This window comes from Columba livia, chromosome 9 (genome assembly GCF_036013475.1).
Source record: "Columba livia isolate bColLiv1 breed racing homer chromosome 9, bColLiv1.pat.W.v2, whole genome shotgun sequence".
NCBI classification, from domain to species: Eukaryota; Metazoa; Chordata; class Aves; order Columbiformes; family Columbidae; genus Columba; species Columba livia.
The window spans coordinates 14,244,343-14,267,168 of record NC_088610.1 but is presented as its reverse complement, the minus strand read 5'-3'; the positions used below and the strand labels follow the sequence as shown (position 1 = coordinate 14,267,168).

Below are 22,826 nucleotides of genomic sequence, written 5' to 3'. Positions count from 1 at the left end.
TATGCGATCATGATATTTCTGTCAATCAAGACATGGTACACAGGTAATCCTAGAAAGCTGAAGACTGACAAAAAACATATGGGTAACTCTTAAAACTGTTAGTTATTAACAAGAGAAACATGGTAAGCCACTGGGGAGACCTGGCTGAATTTACAATTTGCAGAATATTTGAAGAGGTGTATCTTGATGCGCCAGAGCAAAACTTTACGTGTACAGCTAGTACATTCACATGACTAAAATTTTCAAATGTCTAGGATTAGAATTTAGTCCTAAACTGATATTAAATTACCTAATTATTCATGGCTATGTACCCAATACTCATAATTCTCTCATGAAGTCAGAGCTTCCAGTTGGGCACTGCCTGTGAATAATCAAGCAATTTTACTTAGAAGCCTAAATTTGGATGTAATAGTCTTAATGCTGTAGGCATCTATGATAGTGTTTGTTTTATTTACATGTTTCTCTGTTTGAAAAATCAACTGTTCTAATTTACATTGTAATAAAATCTAGCTTTCACATTCAAAACCTCATCTTATTTGGAGAGCTTGGTATAAACAACAGGTCTAGAAAAGCTGTCCTCAAAGCTCTAGTCAGCCTGGGATCTTCTCATTGGGAGATTAATTTTTTGTCTGGCTACAGTCATATATGAAATAATGCAAGTGGCTATCTATAGGACATCCTGCACTTCAATTAGTGAAAGACAGTGTTTGATTTGTCTAGTGGTATATGAATAATAACAGGGGCAAAGTCTTAATGAGTGTGCCTACAACTTTACACATTGAATTTGCAAGGGATTTTTGTGAGTAAGGCACAGGAGCTGTGGGCCACACAGGTCAAATCATATCCCGTCACATATGGGAAACCAAAGCATCTCTCTTTATGTTTTGCTGGAGTTGGTTCAAATCTACTGTGCTCCACATATGAAGAGCAGAACTTCATAATATAATAGCTGAGCTGTGACAGGAAACACAATCAGTTCAGCGAGTGCTAATAACCATGAATCAATAGGGCAGGCCAATGCATCCATGTCATCAGCTTTGTGTGGGCAGGCTGGCCCTGAGTGAAAGTCCTCTGTCACTCACTGCTTGTACGGCCACCAAACCACTCTGATTATTTCTGCTGGATCTTTGTATGCGGGGGATGCTGGCGAAAGAAGCTTTTTGAAGTGCCATAAATTATTGAGACCAGGTTTGTGGAAAGAAGTATTATCTCTTTATTAGACCAAATGAGAGTGTCAGCAAAAACATAGGGATTTCAGTGCTTCTGTAGGAACTGTAGAAGTCTTGTATGCCAGGGGTTTGTCTCTTCTTAACCAACTGCTGTGCTGGATTGACAAAAAGAGAATCTCAGTCCTTATTCTTCCTTGTTCATATCCTTTAGTTATCATGTGAACTCACAGTGCTGCTGTAGGCATTGTAGAGCAGAAAGAGTAGGTCGCTGTTGGGTGGATGGCAAGGAGGGTGACACAAATTTCTTCTGTGGACATTTGTGTTTCTTGAATCAAGGCTACCAGTCTCTGCCCAGAACAAGCTCTATTTTCTCTGGAGTTTACATTGGTGCACAGTGACTTGAAAGGCTGCAAAGCAGGCATGATGGTGGCTCCAGCTGACACTGCTCAGTAGCAGACATGGCCTATGTGCTGCAGAGAGGGGCATGAAGCAACATTTGTCCAGATGGAGAAGAAGCCCTGTCCCCCCAATAGCCCATCACCTTCCCTTGTCTAAGGTGTTACAGCCAGGGTGAATACCTTTTAAGGTCCAGAGGACATTAATGTCAGTATTTTTTGTGTGTGAGAGCCTTATTTCTGAAATACCAATTCATGATGACAAACTAAAACCCTCCATTTCTTCCAAAACCAAATAAAACCCATGTGCCTTTTACATTGGAGACTGATGAAATTTCATAAAATGGATTTCTCCATTTAATTGTCTAACTCTCCATATTAAGTCACATCTTTTTGCCTATTATGCAAGCATTCAGGTAGATTTATATTAGGTGCATTATAAACAGTGGAGCTAGATAGTAAAGATTATATTGATGTGCATAAGATAGAAGACAACAACACATGGAGAACGAAGATATATGACTGGCTGGAAGCACTGCAAGCTATCACTTTGCTAACTTACTGCATGTGTACATCACATAAGCAGATGAAAATATTTAATAGTGAAGGTTCGCACATCTACAGTGCATTCGGTTTCGGGGGAAGCATATGCAGCTGTTACAGATTTAAGTACGATTTTCTTTCCTGCTGGTGACAATGAAGCAAAAGTGTACCTGTACCTGAAAGGTTATATATATAAGACAGGATACAATGAGGCATGACATGGAAGTTAAAAGGAGGATGAGGACAACCACTTTATTCTCTAAAAGCACAGACATGGATTTTAACTACAGATAAGACTCTCTCTATCTCTCTTTAGGTCTGGGGCTTCCTTTATTTAAGGACTTGCTTTGAATGTCTTCCGAAAATTTTCTAGCTAATACAAAATTGAATTCAAACTGACTGTTATGAGAACACACAAACTGTATTTTGTGTACTAAAATTTTCAAGTGTGTTATCTCTGTGTTTTTTTAAATTTAATTTTATTTTTTATTTTTCTAATAAGGATAGCTAAAGAATAAATATTGCTACTTATAATGCTCCCAGTGTCCTCAGAGCTTGCTTACTCTAGCCTTTTCATTTCCCATACAATCAGAATCTAATTTATTTATATAAAAGCATCCTCCATAAAAAGTGGTGCAGAATGCTTTGCAGAGAGAGATAAAGAAAAGAAGGAATGTTTTACACAGATTGCCACAGTGACTCTCAAGGAGACAAAAATGAAAAACAATCTCTGAAAACTGAGCAGCATGAACATAAGAAAATCAGAAATAAAGAAGAAATAGCAGCAGAATTATTTTTGAAACCTAGATCAAGTTTAGGGGCCAGAGAAGAAGGGAAAAGAAAAGGGAAGATAATGGAAAGGAAATGTGTTTTATAACAAGAAAAAAAGGGAAAGGGAATTGGAAAGTTTTCAGATGAGATTTAAGAACAAAAATGTTTCCAGGAGAGGGAGATAAGGCAACAATACAAAAAAAGGGGAAGAACATCCATGTGGTGTAGGAAATCATAGAGGAAAGAAGAGTGGCTTAGCTTATAGTCAATAGTCAATTTGGAAAACCTGGGTATAGCTGTCTGGGTGCTTTTTGTCTCTGGACGAAATGGAAATGGAAAACAGAAGGTTAAGTGATAAGGCACAAGAGTCTGGATGCAAGAGACTTCCGAGAGAAAAGGCTTGAAGGGACTGTGGGCTGTTGAATAGAGTCAATAAAAGTAGGATATGGCTACAGACCTGTCGACCTTCCCTGGTGAGATACAAATGCTCGGGTGTTCTTTAAAGTTGATCAGTAAATTATTTTGTAGCGAAACACAAGTAGTAGGCAGTGGCTGTGACCAAACCGACAAAAGACAGAGGCGAGGACAAACAGAGCTGGGATATTTATAGTAGATATAGTGATAAAAAAGATAAGATCAACAATAAGAAGCCCTGTAGGAAGAATAGGGAACAATGAATTTTAATGAAGATGAAAACTTCCTTAAAACAGAAACAAGGGAGCTGAGTAGATAATTTTTGTTGTAGCTGGAGGAAAAGCACACCAGAAACGCTGAGCCATGTAGCCTTGTGCTATGTCAGCTTTTACCATCTTTCTCCACAATGCATATTCCAAAGAGAAAGAAAATCCTCACATAGGGTAGCTTTGTGCCCACAGGTTGCTCAGTGTTGGCTGAACCCAGAAGGGTGGAGCTGGGGAGGGATGTACCCAAGACAGGCAGAAGTTTTGTTCCTCCTGTCAGGAGAAGAAGATGATGAAGACGAAATGGGGAGCAATGGTCTGCTCTTCTGCGATTCTCCCTTGGGGTTATTTACTCCCCCTGCTCTGCTGCAGTGTGCAGAGAGGGACAGTCCTGCCCCACCTGTCAGTGCTTGCTCAGGACCCTGCCAGCCACCTTGGGCATACTGGTGTGTGATATATCTTTGTGTTACACTAAATAGTGATGCAATTCATACCACACATTTAGCAAGTAAGAGGAACCAAATGAAATGGATTTCTGCTGCAAGATCTTAAAATGTACTGAGGTGATAAGGAAACTGAATAAGAGTAGAAGAGCTGAAGCAGGGTGAAGGCTGTCTGACCAAAGAAGTAAACATCACCAAGCACTCACGACAGAGAAATATCTCTTAAGTTCACTTCTTAAACTATGCTTGTGCTGTGCCCATTCAGAAAAGATTTTAACCTGTCACCCAAATGCTACCTAGTACCATAAAATCTGCTGTACTCAGATAACGTAATTCACAAGCATGTCGTATCTTTTCTGAGGACTTTCCAAACTTGCTACTCTACATTTTGTGAACCTTTACACCCACCTTGTTCCTCTTAAAACATTTCTCTTCTACTTTACATTTTATTTTACCTACAAACTCGAGGTGGATCACATTTAATGGAGTCCATTAAATCTGGGGATGAGAAAGAGAGAAACGGGTCACTTATCTCTGTACTGGTGCTCCGTCCATACTCTTTGAATAAGTCTGCACAATGACACTTGAATGAAAGCCTAAGTAAATTCTGGTTGATAACTGCATGGAACAAATGTGGAACAAAGGAGCTATGTCCTACTCTTTATATGTCAGAAGAATGAACTTGTTGCTGCTTGATCAATTCCTTGTCCTTCACTAGCAGTTGAGTTCCTCCTTTTAGTGAAAGAGCATGCAACGTTGCAGTTCATGGTTGTGTTATATTTCCTGACCTTTGACACTTTTTTTTTTTGGCAGAGATTTAAAGGAGTTAATATGGGAAGCAGTTTTTGTCTTGCTTTGGCTTTTAAATAGCAGAGTCTATTTGTTTCTCATTCAGTCAGCCTCAATTATTTGTTTGTAAAAAATCATTTGGTAACAGGATTAATTCATCCTTCATGTAACTACACTGGAAGACAATAACGTTACACAAGAGATGAATTTGCCAAATATATAACTCTTGTAGGGACAAAAGGAATTATTTCTAGAGCTGTGTGAAAGGTTTATGATACATGCCTGATTTAGTATATTGCTACAAATCTGAATGTTAGAGCCCATTTGCCTTTGTTCAAAAGTACTAAATTTGAAACCAGGCCCAGGTGTTGAACCATCAAGCTTAATTTTAAGAAAAAGTGATTTGATTATGCCTGTGCTGAGAGTGTATAAAGCCTTCCTTGCTCCTTGGAAGTACCTCTCTCAGAGTTTGCAATGCAACATAAAGTTGGGGAAATTCACCCAGCTGCATGCCAAGAGGAGTACTCAGTGAACGCCTATGATGTGAGGCTGCCTGACTCAACAGATTCTCGAGGGCTGAGTGGTGATGGTACTGATGGGGAGATGAAGGCCAGGCAAGGCTGTGTGGCCTCTATCCCTGTTCTGGTGTTATGCTCTTTACTATGGTATCTGACAAGACAGTCCATTAGTACGTTAAACTGCGTCAATCACATCTGTATAGCATGCTGTTCTTTCCTTTTCACCAGGAGAGGGGCATGCATAAAGAAATACCTTGCTTTTGAATGAGTTTTTGTTCTTTTTAACTGTATGCACCCATGCGTGCTAATGATACTATGTACAGTGTAGCAGCTCCCTAAATTCAAGTCCTATCTGTAACCATTATTTTCTGTGAATGTGGTAGGTTTGAATTGAGTGCAGAGGAGGCAATGCAGTGCACTGGAGAGAGCACTAACCTGTGACTCAGGGCCCAGGATTCCTAATCCTGACTATGCTGTTAACCTGCTGCATGGACCTAGGCAAATCACTTGACCCAGATTCCCAAAGATAGATAAGCATCTCAGATCTTCTTTAAATACTGACGTCCAGGACAGATTTATCTCGAGTGCTGGATGCAACTCATAAGCAATCCTGTGATGAGGTTGCAGCTGGGTGAATGAGTAGCTTTCTCTCCTACTTTTAAGGCTTTATCTGTGCTTCATCTTTGTACACCATTTCAGCTCCATCTAAATTCTTAGATAAATCATGTTGCAAAGAGCACTGACATTTCTGCTGTGCATATGGAAAAAAAATGGGAAAACTCATCTATGGTTGGTGGCCTGGAAGCCCTGAAGTGGGAGTTTTAAATTAGGTGCCCCACTGCCGTGAGATCCTGGGGTCCAAAGGTGTGTCTGTATTCAGAATATGTGTAAGAAACCTCTATTTATGGAAAATGGAGGCAGAGAAGTAGGGGCCACTTGGGACATTTGCTGGTTATGGAATCAGCCTGGGATAGTAAGAATGCAGGCTCAAGTCCCTAATCCAAACCAGGTATGCTGGGGGTGATTTGGCCACAAATCCCAAGTATGTGTCCAAACCAGTAAATTATCTGGTACTCTGTGAAATGCGTTTTTCTTTTTTTGGGGGAGTTGCAGGGGAAATGGAAAATCAAGAATGGTAAGCTAACCACAGACAAACATTTATGGCCAAAGAGTCCCAGCAGGCACCAGGAGAGAGTGAGTATACCCAAAGCCCATCCGTTAGCCTCCACATTCCACATTGGTGTGTGCAACCCCCACCCAGATCCTTCCTTGCTCTCCCCTTCCCTGAAGGGCAATATTGGGTGTCTAATTTTCAGCAGGAGCAGTAAAAAGTGTCAGTAAGGAGGAGAAAGGCAGCATACAGTTAAATGTTGTAATGTCTTATGTGTCTCTGAAGAACTACCTGTGTGTCCTTCTAGCTCCCAGCATTTTGCTATCTCATAAAGGAAGGGGATGCTCTCCAAGGTGATATCTGTGTGTGTGGAGGTGTCCCCAGACACAGCAGAGCACAGCCTTGGACCTTGCTGCCACAACAGCAGAAAACATTTCCAGCATGAGCTGAACCATTTGGATGGGAAGCTCCACAAGAGGCAGGGCCACAAGGCTCCTTGAAAAATCACGGTAAGAATCGCCAGATGACGTACAAAATAACTGCTCATGTGATTCAGGTCTGGCCATGTTCTGTGTAAGTATACCAGACCAGGTACTGGCCTCAGTTTCTCATGATATTCAGAGCGATGAAAGTATTCAGAACTCCTCGATGGGCTGGAGAAGCCTGGTACCTTGCAAGATGGAGTCCAGGTTAAAAAAAATACATATTTTATGAGCAGGTCTGGAAGTGAAACAGCTGACTGCCTATTTCAGCACAGGCTTTTATACATGGTCGTGGGGTATCTGGGAACCCATGAATCCACACTGACATCTGCACACTTAGAATCATGATGCTGCAGGCCCAAAGTATATATTTAGACCGCATGTACAAACCTTGCAGAAAAACATTAAATCAGCAAAATGAAACAAAAAAAAACAAACCAAAAAACAAACAAAAATGAGACATAAAGATGAGCTGGCTACTCTAAAACACAGATACAGTAATTATTTCAGTCTTTTGCTTAGGGGTGTACCAACTGTTTACAATTTACTATTTGGCAAGCTGGGTGTTCTCATTTCCCTCATGGTTCAGGAGTCAAAAACATATGCTACCTTTAGTAATGAACTCTTCTAAGATTTGAAACTATCCATATTCATGTCACAAGAAATGTTTACACAAGAGCAAAATGCTTCAACATCAAAATAAATCAGTAACATCTCAGAGTTTATATTTCCATATGCTTCTCTGGCATAATAAAGCAGGAGTAGGGCTGCTGTTGTAAAATGGAGTTTAATTAAAAACAAAAGAAAAAAAACTTTATCAGAAATCATGGCCATCCAAAAATCATGCAGACTAATTCATGGTTTCAGCATATTCTAAAGATTTATCATCTATCAATAGAAACAAGAAAATGCAATATAATCATATCCTCTACACACCTTGCATATTTTCCCTCTTCTGTGCATAAATTATACATTCATTTTCATAATTATGGTAACATTCTAGTTTTCACATAAACTGCTATTACTCCTGGGTACCAGTAAGTTTACATCTACCAAGGCTACACGCTAATTACATTTTCTTTTTATAATGTTATCTATTTATCAAATTTAGTTTCTTAATGGAAATTAATAGACTAGGTCTCTGCAGTAAAAATATAATCAGATGTAAGGTAGCAGTTTGTGTATTTTTTCAGCTTTTATTTTATTCAGTCTTCAAGGGCTTTGAGTGCTTGATTGGTGATTATGGTGTATGAAATGGGCTATAAAACCGATGTCCAGGAGATGGCTGGGAAGGAGTTAATCATCTCCCTTTTGCTAGAGGAAGGGCCACAGCTGTCTGAACTGAGTGCAGGGATTTTCAGGGTAGCCAGCTGTGGGGATTTAATTGATTCACCCGTCAGTCTATAAAGGGGGGGATACCACAGGGTGACTCTAAATCCTATTGTGATTCAAGAAGGAGGAGGTAATTTGTGGTGGGCATTGTAGCTGCGAGAAGATGTAAGCGAGAATGACTAGTTGAGTAAATACTTAATGTTCTTGTTTTCTTTGGGACATCAAGTGAGTAAAGGAAGGCTTTTTTTTTACATTTCTCTGAGGAACAGGGTACTCTTTTTCTTATTCTTTATTTTTCTAGCTTCTAATGGACCCTTGCAATTTTTTTGCTTGGATCTAAAGTCAGGGCAGCAAGAAATCCTGGACTGAAGAGAGATTGATGGATGGAGGAAGTGCTTCAGCCCAGTGCAGGAACTGAAGATGAGAGGATAGGTGTAGACAGGAGTGGGGACGAAGACAGTTTGTGGGATGCCAGAGGAAATCTTCTTGTCTATATATACAGGAAGGTGATCTTAAGGAGTATTGGCTTTCAGATCTGCAAGGTGCCTCCTTTCAGCTTGCTTTTCAGTTGAATGCAGTAGAAGATTTGTGTACTTTTCCAGGATGCTTGGGTGCTTTAACAACAGGGTTTGTCAGTGCCTGGCTTATCCTCAGGACGGGTTTCCCTTCTCTTTTGCTGAATCAGAGTATTGTCAGAAATTGGCAACTTGTTCTATAGGGACAGCAATGCTGTTGTACCTTCTCTAAGAACTAGATTTGACTGTATTGATTTGAGCCTCAACGTGGTTTGTGTTTTTTTTTTTTTTTCTCCCTCAGCTTTGGCTGATTGCTTCTATCTGCCTCAGGGTTACCTAGGTTTAAGCATGATAACTTACCTGAGGAAACAGGGTTTGGTCAGGGTAAGAAGTACTATGTAAACATAAGGTACAATCCATTCAGTTTTGAATATTGCGGTATGTTTAGTTGTTACATATTCTGTTTCTACTGTGCTTTAGAAATGGTCTCTGTGTTTCAGCCGTTATTTATATCCACTCGTGTCTCATCTGGAAGTAGCTCTGCTACAGCTGAAATATGAATCAGCTCTTTACTGTGCTCCAGAGGGAGGAATCACAAGCTTCATTCAGCAGTGTCCATCTAAGTAACATGTTGTGTCTAAGGAAGGATTGCTCATGGTAAAAACAATGCCATTCTTGTCTAGCACTTCATTTTAGCAGTTATACACTCCTCATATAAGTAACAAGGATTTCTGGGATGGTTTACATAAGTCCAGGAAGGAGCCATAAGCCTTACCTGTGTGTTCTGCAAGACATTCAGAGGTTGCTGCAATGTGTCATATTTGAACAGCTTCCAGTCAGCATCTCCTTTAGCATTACAGACGTGCTCCCCAAGCTTATTGGAGTGAAGGCCTGGATGTGTTCATCTTCCCGCAGTAATATGCTCACTCCAAGGCTTTTCTAAGTATTGGTAGTTTGTTGAGAAGGAATATGAAAGTTGGCTGTTATTGATGTTCTGAAACCTTTCACAAGAGATTTTTATAGCAAGTCTTGCTTCTGCAGAGTTAATGTGTTGGTTCATGATATTGTCATGATTGAAAGGTTCTCAATCTGTTTTTTCCCCTAAGATCTGAAAAGCTCACTTATCTTTTGCCATCATTTAAGGTCAGCTATTGCCTTTGAAAGACCCTATGTATTCAGAATGCTCAGCAAAGTGTTAATGATTGACACAGGAGATGTTCCAAGTGTTGTGAGAGCTGTACGCTATCCAAAGTCTCATCATCCCATGAAATCTGTTCCAGATTCTCTGGCTATAATTTATTACTGGATTATTCTTTAATAATCCTTGACAGGGAGCCCTGCTGATGTATGCAACAAGAAATGGGATGGTACTTGTTCACTTAAGTGGTGAACAGAACATTGAGAAGTGATGTGGCTGTTGATGGCAACTTATGTCTGTTTATTGGCCAAGATTTTTAAAAAGGTCACTGACAGCACCTTGTTATGCACTGCAGTCTCCTGGGTAATGTTTGAGGACAGAGGATAAGCAGAGACTTGGAGCCTCCCTCACAGCCATTCAGCTCACCCTCAGAGCCAAGGAATTGTTCACCTAGATTCAGTGTGTTTCTGAATGAACCTGGGCATAATCCATTATAAAACTGAGAGAGCTCCAGTCGCCTTAAACCGTGTAAACCTCAAAGTATATCTAACATACAGGAATGGTTTAGATAAGCAGTCTTGTACATGTGAGATTATTTCTAAACAGTTTTATATTCTGAGACTGCCTCTTGCTATTAATCTTAAATGTCCTTGGATCATAGCACAGCCCAATGAGTCATCACCTTCTTTTCTGTTGTGATTATGCCTTTTCAAGAGGTGACATTGTCCAGAAACATGAAGTGTGTCCTGAGTACTTTTGTTATAATGTTCAGAGATCATTTCATAAGAGCAACTGCAGTAGTTCAAGCAGAAGGCTTGTCTAGCATTATTCTTTTTCAAATAGTGGCCAAAATTGGATATCAAGGGAAGATTATACAGTATGCATAAGGCAACTATATAAAATCTGTCCACTGAGTATTCTTCTGGCCTCTACGACCACTATGCCTCGTCTATTTACTAACTCGCTCCAAACTTCTTTCCCAAGTACTTATTAAGCCTTCCCTTGAATCCAATGAAGTTTTGCTTCTGCCACAACTTTTAGCAAGGATTTACATAATTCTGCCAGATATGAATGAAGAGCTGCTTTTTTGTTTTGAATGGGATCAACTATCTTCCTTTGGTGGCCTCTGTTTACCATATTGAAAGAGGCAATAAGCAATCTGTCTCTCTGCATCTCATGGTTGCTTGTGGTGTTCTGGTCCTCTATAGTTTTTCCCCTAAGCTGTCTCTTTTCCAGGATGAAAAGCCTTAGCTGACTGAATCATTCCTTGTATGGAAACCATTCACCTTCATTGCCCTTCTCTTAATATTTTCCAGTTCTAAGACGTTTTTCCAGGTGGAGGGCTTATAAGTAAGTACAGTTTCCAAAGCATAGAAGCAGCATGGATTTTTACTGTGAAAGAGTAGATGTCTTCTGCTTTTATTTTCTTTCATTCTTAATTATTTCCAAAATTTGAATGACTTTTCTAACTGTTACCAAGCACTTGCCTGATATTTTCATGGCCCTATCATAACCCTAAGGCTTCATGTCTGAGGGATAACCACTAGCTCAGAGCCAACTGTTTCATACATGGAGTAAGTATTGTTTTTCACAACATGCATTACTTTATCTTAATTGCATTACTTCACCTTATTAGTACTATATAGTACTTCACACCTATTAGTACTTCCATTTACCAGTTATTTTTTTCTGAAGTAGTACCTTGATGTTCATTCTTTGCCTTTCATTTTCAGCATGTTTTCCAAGTTCAGTAGTACTGTAATTGTTTAAACTGTATATGAAACCCAGTTTTCACAAACAGAAATAAAAACAACAAACAAAAGAAACAAAACAAAAAAACCCAAACAAACAAAAAACCCACCAAACCCCAAACTCTCTTTCTACAGTATACATATAAACATTTTTTTTTCTAAGCTTTGACAATAATTTTTTTTTTTAAACAGAAATAATTTGGTGGAAAGGACTAGTTGGTACTTGAGAACTGGAACAGGTTTTCCTTGTAAGAGTGGCAGCATTTAAGAAAAAACATGACACAAGGTTACGAAGAAGCATTAGGAAGAGCACTGTGAGGAGAGTAGAGCCAGCAGGAGGTTTGCTGTGCAGAAAGAGCAGCTGACACACAGGAAGGACTGACAGAGTGCAGCGCCTTGAAGCAAAGATGAAATACTAGAGCACGATACAAAAGGTGAAGGGGAAGCCATTGAAGGAACTTGAGGGGGAATTTGTATGTGAAGAAGTGAGAAAAGTGATGTAATACTTCTTGGTTTGATCAGGAAGGAAGCAGATTTGGGACAAATTTTCACCTGTTTTTTCAAGTCTTCCAAAGCACAGACAAGAGTATAAAAATGAAGCACATTAAAACAGTCCCTCATTGTGTGGGGTCTTTAACATTTCTGTGATTATATTAATGCTGAAAGGTTTGATGCTTAGGTTCAGCTGCTGAAATCTGAAGAGACCTGCAAAATGTCATGTGCTGGATAAGACGGATTTCTAGAAAGTCCGTCCAGAGAGTTAGACACTACTAGTGAGGGCAGAAAACATCTGACTATTTTTGAGAGAGCTGTAACAAGCTGTCATCTATCTTTGCCACATTGAGAGTAGACCAGAACTGGTCCTCATCTTTATCACTCATTAAAAGAGCCGTATGGAAGATGCTCTTCCTGTCTTTGCATTCTCCAGGACAGGCTTCCCTGACTTCAATCATTTCCTTTGTGAAAATTGGCTCAAATCCTGTATATGTGGAGCTTGACTTAGCACTCATTCTCATTTGATGATTCCCACTTATGCTTTTAATTAGAAAAGTTAAAGGGTATCTGAGATTCCTAGCTAGTCTACATTGATGTAGACCTGTAAGCATGTAATCTTTATTATATCTGCATCTTGGTTCCTCTATTAGAGGAAGTGGGAATGATGACACCACCTGTAAAATTCTTTGATGAAAAATGCATGAAAGAAGTAAGTATTTTATTATTATGACACATTTTCCCAGCTGATAATATCCATGAGCATACTGGGATGTTCCACTTTACCTATTGAAAAGGAGCAGATATTTGAGGTATAAGGAAGGAAAAAGCAATTTATTTCTAGGTCTGGTCATTCCTTCTTAATAATGGTGTATAAAGAACTGGACCTTTTGACAGAGTGTAAGTGGAGAAAAAACATATTTTCTCCAGATGCATAGGATGTAAGCCAAGGTATTGTTGAGATATTAGTGAAAAGGTAATTTGGGACAGTAAATGTGTATTCAAGGCTCTTGCTTTTTGTTTGATTCTCCTCCCCCCTGCAAAGAGACTGAAGTATCTGTAAGGCCAACTAAGTGTTTTTAAAAGGGTTTCAGACTGCTAGAACTGTATCTGAATTATCAGGTTTATACTACCAGATGCCTTAATCATATACCAGGTGGCTGGTGAGGTGCAAATACACAAGAATACAATGTTGTCTATTCACATTTTGAGAAAACTTTGGAAGAAGAAATGTTTATTAGGAAAGCATTTTTTTTTCTTGAAAAGTACAACAGCTTTTTTTTTTTTTTTTTGCAAGCAATATGGTGTTAGCACTAAATAGATTGATTTAATTGGCTATACTGTACTCCAAAAACCAACATGCTGATCTCTCTTGTAATGTTACTTCTAGAAACAACACAAAAATTACTAGAGCTTTACATTAAAAAACAAAAATCAACAGATAAAGTTCATGAATAATTGTGAGTGTGGTAAAAAGGGAGTCAAGCTGAGGAAAGAGAATATTTTACAAAATATTGAAAGCCTGCAACTCACATGCTGCATAAGCACAGTGTCCATGGTTATGTTTCTGTACTGACTGGGCAACGCAGACTAAAGTGTTTATATCTTTGGCTGTCTTTAGAAAGCGTACATGGCATTAGGTCTTAACCCTATCACAGTTATTTTAATGACGATGTTTTTATGTTTAAATTAACTGTAAATCATGTTAGCAGAGTTTTGACTGCTGTGTCAGAGAGCTTAAAAAATGAGCCAAAGTAATTTCAAAAGCTAAGAATTTGTCTAGCCTGTGATGTTCAGTCAATATGATCCACTCAAGTGTGGAGCTGTCAGAAAGGACACCAGCGGATGGTGCTTAATCTGCTCAGTTTTGAAGGGAAGTTTGACTCTAAGCACGAAGTTAAATTTTTGATCTATCTCAGTTATAGTTAAACAACCAATTTATGGATTTGTTAAGGGCATTAAGGGAGTCACAATGGCCTACAAAACACTGTGTGCTGTGCCATGGTACGTTTTCTAGTCAGATATCTGTTGAGTGTTTATTTTTGCTGTATGGGAAACTTTTTCCAGTTTAGTTCATTCACTCTGATGTCTTATACAGAGCTGGGTAAATACTTCAAAAAACACACTGGCAAACGTTGATTCAGATGAATCCTGCACATTCATGTCAACAATCATGAGGCTTTGTTTGCTTTCTTTTCCACAGGCGTTCGCACATTCAGTTTGTCTAGTCCCATGGATGTAAATCCTGAAAGACCCTAGTTTTCAGTTGGGCATTATTGTAGATAGTCATTTTCTACCTTCCTGTCTCTGCTGATGTGTTCCCAGCCATGTGTAAAAGAACATCCCCCTTCCTGCCTCCCCAGACAGATTGGAAAAATCTTGAAGCCTGAAGAGTTTTATGGTCAAGTTTTGAGCTGAATCTGTTTGCTTTTGGCACACCCACACATTTTCAATAGGATTTTTTTTTCCCCTCATCAATATGCAAGTCTGTGCATCAGGCTATGAACTGAGACCATGCACAGGGTATTGGTGGCATTGCTCTTGCAGGGAAAAGGCTGTTTATATTATGGTTTGTGGATACATGTCTTGTATTGGAAAGATTCAGATTTAAATCAGCGTTTCCCTAACATACTATTTCAGATAACGTTTCAGGAGAAACTGAAGCATGACCATCACGGTATCTTAGAGGAAAACAAGAAAAATGCCCTTTTTGTCATGATTGTCTAGAAGATCTTGCATTTAAGAATAAATGACTCAAAAAGATAATGAGCCCAGTTTTTTTTTTTTTTTTTTTTTTTTTTTTTTTTTTTTTACAGAACCTGCTCTGAATGTTGTGAAAACAGCCAGCTCTGAACTCTAAGCTACATGACAGCAAAGCTTCACATAGCAGCTACAAATGTTGTTTTGCATTGAATCTTGGTGTTTGCTGGAAAATTGGATCTGGAAGCAGTTTTTACTGTGTTCAGGCAAACAGGATTTTCACTGGTGAAAGCCAGCTATTCACAGGGTGTGCAAAGACCTCTGCCTATAGAAAACATGCTACCAAGGCCTGTAATGTTGGTTAACCATTCAACCCACTATCACTTGTTAGGGATAAAATTACACATGGATGGATCCAATGGTTCCAGAGCACACATAAACACAACTCAAATTTACAAATACAAAATTAAACCCAAGCATGTGAAAATTCTTGCTTTTACAACACTTTGGCATGAAAGGATTTTTGCCTGAAAGTATTTGAAGTCAGACTCAACAAAATGTTTTAATTTTGATTCATGAGTGTTATTGTAGGATTTAAAAATGAAACTTGCAAGTGCCAGAAAAAGTCTTCTTTCCTTGCTCTTTGTTTTTCTTTCTTATGTTACATGACATTGTCTAGGAAAAAAAAAAGTGATCTTAATCTCCAGGCATGCTTTTTTCCAGAGAGAAACCAGTAGAACATTTACAGTAATTAACATACTTTCTATATTCTCATTTTGTTAATGGTATGTTTTTGAAGGTTGTGCAGTAATTACTGCCCACAGAGGTATGTGCTCTGAAATACATTAATGACCAATGATGATTATAGATGTAATCATCCATTGTGAAATACAGGCTAAGATAGATATTAGGAACAGTGTTGGAAGCTAAAATAAATTACACTGAAACAGTACTATTAAACAATGTTAAAATTATTTTAGCAGTTGATCAGAAAAACATACAGTAAGTTTCCAATCAGATGCTAATGTTGTGGAAATAAAAAATGAAAAATGACTAACTTTTCTTTAACAGGCTGATACACTGAGTAAAATACTAACCTCCACAAGCTACTTTTATATTTGATTAAACCTACTTTAGAAATACTAGTTTGTTAAATGTCCATAACTTACAGATTAATATTCAAACCATGTAAGCAAGAGTCTTGAGAATCTTAAACCTGAACTTATTTTTGAACAGTTTCACTTAATCTGCAGTATTGTTTTACTAAAAAACCCTGCCCATATCTATACAATTTTGTACTGATACTTGCATACAGAACCAAAAGGTTTAATATTGCTGAGTCTCCATAGACTAACATGCTCTTGCTATTCAAACCAAGGACATAAATGGGAAGTTGTGTGTGGTTTTTTTTTTGTTTTTTTTTTTTTTTTTATAAATTAAATAAAGCAAGACCTTACATTTTGTCTAGAGGAGCAATTTGTATTTAAAAATAGAGAATAAAAAAGTCTGGCAGTAATTTTCAAAAACCTACACTGAGAGCTTTTTTTTTTCCCCAAACAATTTAGGAAAAATATTTTTGAAACCAAACAATTTAGTTGTTCTTCAATAGGAGCTAGGCATCTTAAATACTAGACCCTTTGGCCTTACAAAATACATCTTCACTTCAGCAAACCTTACTATGTACAGGGTAGATTGGGTTAACATCTCTACTGTCCTTACCCATCTCTAGACGTCTTGGTTAAAGGAAATGTAACTTTTGGAAAATGAGCTCACCTGGAGGAGTTCTGTACTTCCTTGCACTGCACAGCAATAGGCAGGGTAAAAGTAGCGCTTTCCTTAAATCTTCAGTGTTCTCATCTTTGAAACCACGAATTTTGGGTGTATGTGTAAAATAAGAGAGAACTACAGATCGAATTTTGACCTGAGACCTTCATCTTGCTTAAATTTGCCGAATTGATGGATTTGCTTCTACTTGGGCTCCTGTTCAGATATGCTACCTCACAGTGGGTTAGATTTTGAGGTTTTTTTTTCTTTCCACATTAACATCAGTGTAAATAGAAAACATATACTGCAAGTGAACAATACAGGGGGGAAATCTATAAAATCCAAATGTGAGTATAAGCAGCTGCATTATCTGAAGTAGTTATGTCATCTTACACCAGCAGAAAACACAGCCCTCTAGATTCGATTCCTAAATCTCACCTTACATCAGATGCTCAAAGGTTCAGATGAATAAGGTATGTCTCTGTAAAGTATGTTTTAAATTAAAAGCTAGTGAAAAACATGCCTCTTGATTTCTGGATGACAGTCTTGGAAAATGTGTTTCAACTGGCAGCTGCCCTCTTTGTATTTTGCTCCACCCTCACCAAGAAACCAGTATCCAGCAATATTGGAGTTGATATTCTTAACAAAAACAATAACCTCCCTTTGGTTCATCTTCCCTGTTTTGTTCTGAGTGCTGAGAGGTGGCTTTAAAGGGCAGTATGTATAAGGCAGAAATATTTCTTGAGGGTATGGGGAGGATGTTCTCTTGTTTGAAGGAAACCAAGGCTTCCAACTGATTTTAATTTTATTTTTAATGTTCATGGGAACCAGTCTTACATGCCTGGGTGAATTCAGAGTTTGGATTTTTGGCAGGTTTTTATTTGAGCCCAGCTTGGCTGTTTTTCAAAATGTCCAGATTGCTCACATTAAATCTGAATAAGCACTACCCACTAGTTTAATCAGAGTCATCTGGTACACCTCTAATTAGTGTTAGTTAAAGTTGAAATTCATAATAATACAAAATGTTGTGGTTTTTGGTTGTATTTAGTAAACTCCTGCATGTAAAATTGTAGGAGGGAAAATACCTTTTGCAAATTTATTCAAAAATTGAAATGCATGAGTTACGATGACTATAACACAATGGTAACAAAGCTAAGTTCCTGAAAAATGCCATGAAACCTAGGCTTTATCCATTTAGGCATTCATATGCATATACAATGTGTGTAGATACAAATGCATTTATGAACTTTATTTGCTAGTCCTGCTAATCTAATAATTGATTAAGACTGTACATTGTGCACAAATCAGTAAAACATGTACACATCTGGGAGTATTTCAGCAATTACCAAATAAACATGTGATGCTTTTGGTTTATATCTAAATTGTTTTCTAGTCTTCACCCATTGCAATAAATGTTATGTATACAAAGTGTTATAAAAGTATTTTTCTCTTTGAAATCAATGTAAGTTTTGCCTGAGTCAGAACCAGATCATTAGTATGTTACTGCAGATTATCAAAAAATGAAGCTTGAAAGTTACTCTACTTGTGTAATTATTTGCTCTAAAACAGGGGTGTCAAACTCATTTTCACTGGGGGCCATGTCAACCTCGCAGTTCCCTTCAGAGGACTGAATGTGATTTTAGCACTGTATAGATGTAACTACCTCTAGTGAAAATGAGTTTGACACCCCTGCTCTAAAGCATAAACCTCCCCCCCAATTTTTATGTTACAATTTATACTGATGTGGTGCTTGTTTAACTTGAATTCTTCACTGTGTCCTTGTCTATGAAGATGTTTTAACTTTTATTATGTTGAGACATAGACCAATTAAAACAGCAAGCCTTTTTTTATTAAGATGTTCCCCAAATTAAGAATGCTAAAATTATGATTTTGATTTTTCAGGTGTCACTTCTAAATTCCAGAGAACTGGTGAACCATACTCTTATATTTAATGGATAAGATACTGTTTTTACATGTATAAAGTAACAATAGTGCAAAAAAAGTATTTAAATGTTTACTCAGATTTACATCTTACCGCAAATGTTTTTGTTTCTTAGTCATTTCTTAGTCATGCTTGAACTGATACTCTGGACATAGATGCTTTTTTCTTTTCTTCACTTCTCCTGGACACATTTCAGTTTCACTATTCAAGAATTGAACGGATTGTGATTACAGAGTTTTTTTCAAGGGCATCTGTTCTTAGCCACAGCTGAGGATGGGGCCCACTGAGCCGACTGGAAGGATCCACCTAGAATTTGTTGAATTAAGTCCTTGCACCTGGATATAATTGTCATGCTGCTGTGCTGGGGTTTTCTTAAGCTACTGGTAAAACAAATTAGCTCAATTTAAACTGGCATCCAGTAGGGAAGCAACAACTCACCTCATATAATGTTTTCCAAATAATTATTTTTCTATTGCCAGTTTTGTTTCATGAATATTTTCCTAAAGGCAAGATGAATTGTTGGGTTTTTTTTAAAGTTAAACACAAGAAGCAACAGAAAAACATTATATTCTGTATATCTGCTGAGTTATAACTAGTATTAGAGTAGTATGTGATTATTGATTTTATGTGACTATATCTTAGATGTATATCTACATATTAAAAAAATACCAGCAGATAAAACAGATTAAAAAATACAGTATAACAGCAACACCCTCCACCCTCTCTCCCCCCTCCCACTGGTCTCAATACATATACTTCATGTACCTTTTGCCAGATTTAATACTGTAATGGTATAACCACTTTTACGTTTGGGAAAAATTCATGTAATTTGTTTTTTTGCTGAACAGTAGACAAAGGTAGTCATTTATGTCTGACATGGGAATTTGTATAAATACCATGGGATCTCATTTCCTTATGTATTTTAGAGCTGTTCAAACTTGGCAACAAAATTCACAAGCTTCCTGGAAGGTCCACAAAGGTTCATTGCCTCAGTTGGACTTATAGTGGCAGGACATTGCATGAATCCCTGGAATGTGCGCATCTGTGTTAGCTTCAGCTTTTCATAATATTCTCCAAATGTAGGCTCTGGAGGAAAACAATGAAAAATCAGCTCTTCAGCTGAACATTTCAGGATGACTTCTGAAATAGAAGAAATAGTACTTTCTACCAGGGGTCTAAATATTACTGTTATATTTTTTTTGGTAGGTGATATGCTAATTTGAAGAAGAGAGGGATGTGTTCACTAAGCATGTTTTTGGTGTGTCTCTAGAATCAGACCAGTGTAGCTGCTTCAGCTGCTGACCAAAGATGTGGTTCTTGTGACCTGGTCATGTCACTGTGCATACCAACTTTATTTTTTGTTTTTTAAGACACTGCTTAGCTGGCTAAAAATAATGTGCACTGAAGCTACTTCTTGTTTATTTTAAAGAACATTCAAGAATATAAAATATTTTGTGAGATCAGGAATATATTTTAATTGATGGACGCCTGATCATCCTCTTATAGATTATGGCAGAAATGTAGGTGTACATATTATCATAAACCATCCTCAAAGACACGTGTTTTTTTGAATATTGGGTAGACTCAAATGCACCAGGAATGTGAATTAGAAAAGCAGGGCTTTTTTTGAAGGATGGCAAAATATCCAGAGATCAAAAGTTAAATGCAGAAGCTGCTGTCAGTCCTTCAGCTGTGCAGTGAATTTCAAATTTTGGAGAGTGTGTGGGTGCAAGAGCAGGGGCAAGCATGGACATTTCTGTGGCTCTCAATAACAGCTGAACTTGTGTAAGCATAAGCTCAAGGTGACCCTCTGTGTGTCGCAAATTCTGTTACCTGCATATGTGGCATTGAGACTAGTGGGAAAGTGCTAAATCTACATGGTCCTGCATGAAGGCAACTTTCAAACAGCAGCCAGTTCCTAACTGGGAACAGTTCAAAGGTGGAGGGCAGTTGGTTGTATTAAAGCACATTTTGTTTAACTGCTGGGCCTGATTCTCTCTTACCCAGCAGCCTGTTTATCTCCACTCCAGCAGTGTAACAGGCACTCCTCCATGGCATGGATTTGCCATTAGTGCTCCAGCCGGAGGCTTGGCATGGACCTGGGGTGCAGAACATTCACTGAGCAAAAGGGGCCAGCACATAAAATAACATTGACTGAATTACCATTGTCTTTTGTGGAAGAGAAGGCCATGGGAGAAAGTTACTGTACCCTGACACATTGTACTGATGCAGCCCAAGAGTGGAGTTTTCTTTCAACTGTGATAGCCCTGAATCAATTCAATGAGAATAGGCAAGCAAGTTGCTTTCATACAAGATTCCTTTTTATAATCTCATTTTTCTTGGGCTTCAGAGGAAAGAAAAAACCTTCCATTTTCCCTTGAAGTTGCGTAAGCACTGCAGCTGGTGTAAAGTTTGCCTTGCCTCTTCTCTGTGCTCCCTTTCCTGTCTGGTCTGCCATGGAGGAGAAAGTAGGAAAAACTAGGAGCAAACTAAGCTTAAGGTTTTTCGTTATTTTTATTCTTTTTCTTGCTTCCAGTGGGAAATTAGGATAAACTGAAAAGCATAACAAAACCCAAATCATCTTGACTGCAAGAATTCCTCTAGTGTTTTATTCTTTAATGCTTATTAATAGAGACAATGCTAAACCCAAAAGGAAGCTAGCAATATCCCGTTCTTTTTCTTTTTTGTTATAGCATGGATTTTTGTTTAGTAAACTCCGTGTCAGATCTTCTAATTTAATTATTGAACTCACAATGTGAATAAATGTACAGACATGACTAATAGCATTCTCTTATAATTTCATTACAGGGTAACAGACATGTGGTTTTTAAAACAGATTCTTTTTTTCTTCTGTTACGGAGTGTTTATAATACAAATGAACTCTCACATCATGCCTTCTTTTTCTCCTCACCCTCTTTTCATTTCTTTTTAGATTTGATTCATAGAAAAATGTGAGTGATGTGTGCCACTGATTTAGGTCATCTGCATGCAATTCAAAAGGAAAAGGTAATTTTTTTCATTGCCTGTCAAGTAAGTGGGAGAGGTGTAGGAAAAAGTGAATTTATGCATAAACCCCAAAACTCCAGATGAAAGAATGGACTTCTTTTATCATTGTAGAAAGGATCAGTCTGCAATAATTACCAGTCAGACTATCTGCACACACTGTTACTTTGTGACATCTGAGAACTGCTGCACTTCTTGAACCAACAGCCTCTATATAGCAACCAGCATCAATCCCGAATGAAAAAATTGGCCCAACCACTGGTGAATGGCACTCAGTAGGTTTCCCATTGAACTATGCTCCGAAACAATGATGCACATTGGTAAATCACCGTGTGCGCCTTTCAGTTTTTATGCATATCCCACACTGGACAGCTTCCATTCACTCTGACACCCACTGCAAACAAATGTAACTATGCATCAGAGATGAAAGTGAAAATGCATATGTTAAATCCCAAATAGAAGCAGAAGAGTGTAATATATACATAGTTGCTTAGCAACAAACATGTTTTGGCCACAGGAATGGTGACATCAGTCAGGGGAGTGAGAGGGAAGCTGTTCTGCCCTTCTTGTCTCTATCCCTAGAAGCTTTGTAAAGGTCTTTCCTTATTTCTTTCAAAGCAGAAGATAGAGGGCTAATGTAGATGATTGTTTATGCTATTAATGTAACAGACTGTAGGACAATTGCATTTTCTTTGAGCAGGGAAACCTGTGTTCATTCTGGGTGTTCGTTGAAGTGGTGCATGTTCTCCCGTACAGCCAGGTGTTTTGATGCACACTTCATGGGACATTGCGGTATCTCTCTTAGCTGACACGCTTAGAAGAAATGATGTGCAAACTCCAAAAACACAAAATGATTGAATTAAAAAAAAAAAAAAAAAAGGTATCACTCCCTCTGTTTTTGACCTTATCATGCCTTTCACTTCAGCTTTTGTTCTACTGGAATTTCACATTCATCTGGCTCTGTATTTTTTCAGGAAAGCAAGCAACATTTATTTCAGTCAATCACACAGTAACTATGTATAGGAGACAGGTATTTATTAATTCCTCCTATTTTAGATAGTCTGAATATCTGTTCTCTCTTCTTCCCCTTCTCTCCCCTCCCTGCATGCCCTGGTGTGCACACTGTCATGCCCTCTGCAATGGGAGGCAAAGGAGGCTGGCAAGTCCTGGTTCATGTTGAATGCATCCCTCCATGCAAGTAGCTCCTATTGACACAAATGTGAGCTCGGTGTGTAGCTGACACATAATGTGCCTTGTGCTTCCAGCAGTCTGCTTGCTCCACTGGACC

At 38.3% G+C, this 22,826-nt stretch overlaps 1 long non-coding RNA gene across 2 annotated transcripts in view; it reads left to right on the top strand.

Annotated features, from left to right (window-relative positions):
* LOC110361147 (uncharacterized) overlaps window positions 1–22,826 on the top strand; it is a 66,264-nt gene that overhangs the window by 25,896 nt on the left and 17,542 nt on the right. For both annotated transcript variants that reach the window (XR_002417541.2, XR_010474690.1), the window contains exon 2: window positions 21,468–21,541. This is a non-coding gene — a long non-coding RNA (uncharacterized LOC110361147). The remainder of the gene's footprint in view (window positions 1–21,467; window positions 21,542–22,826) is intronic.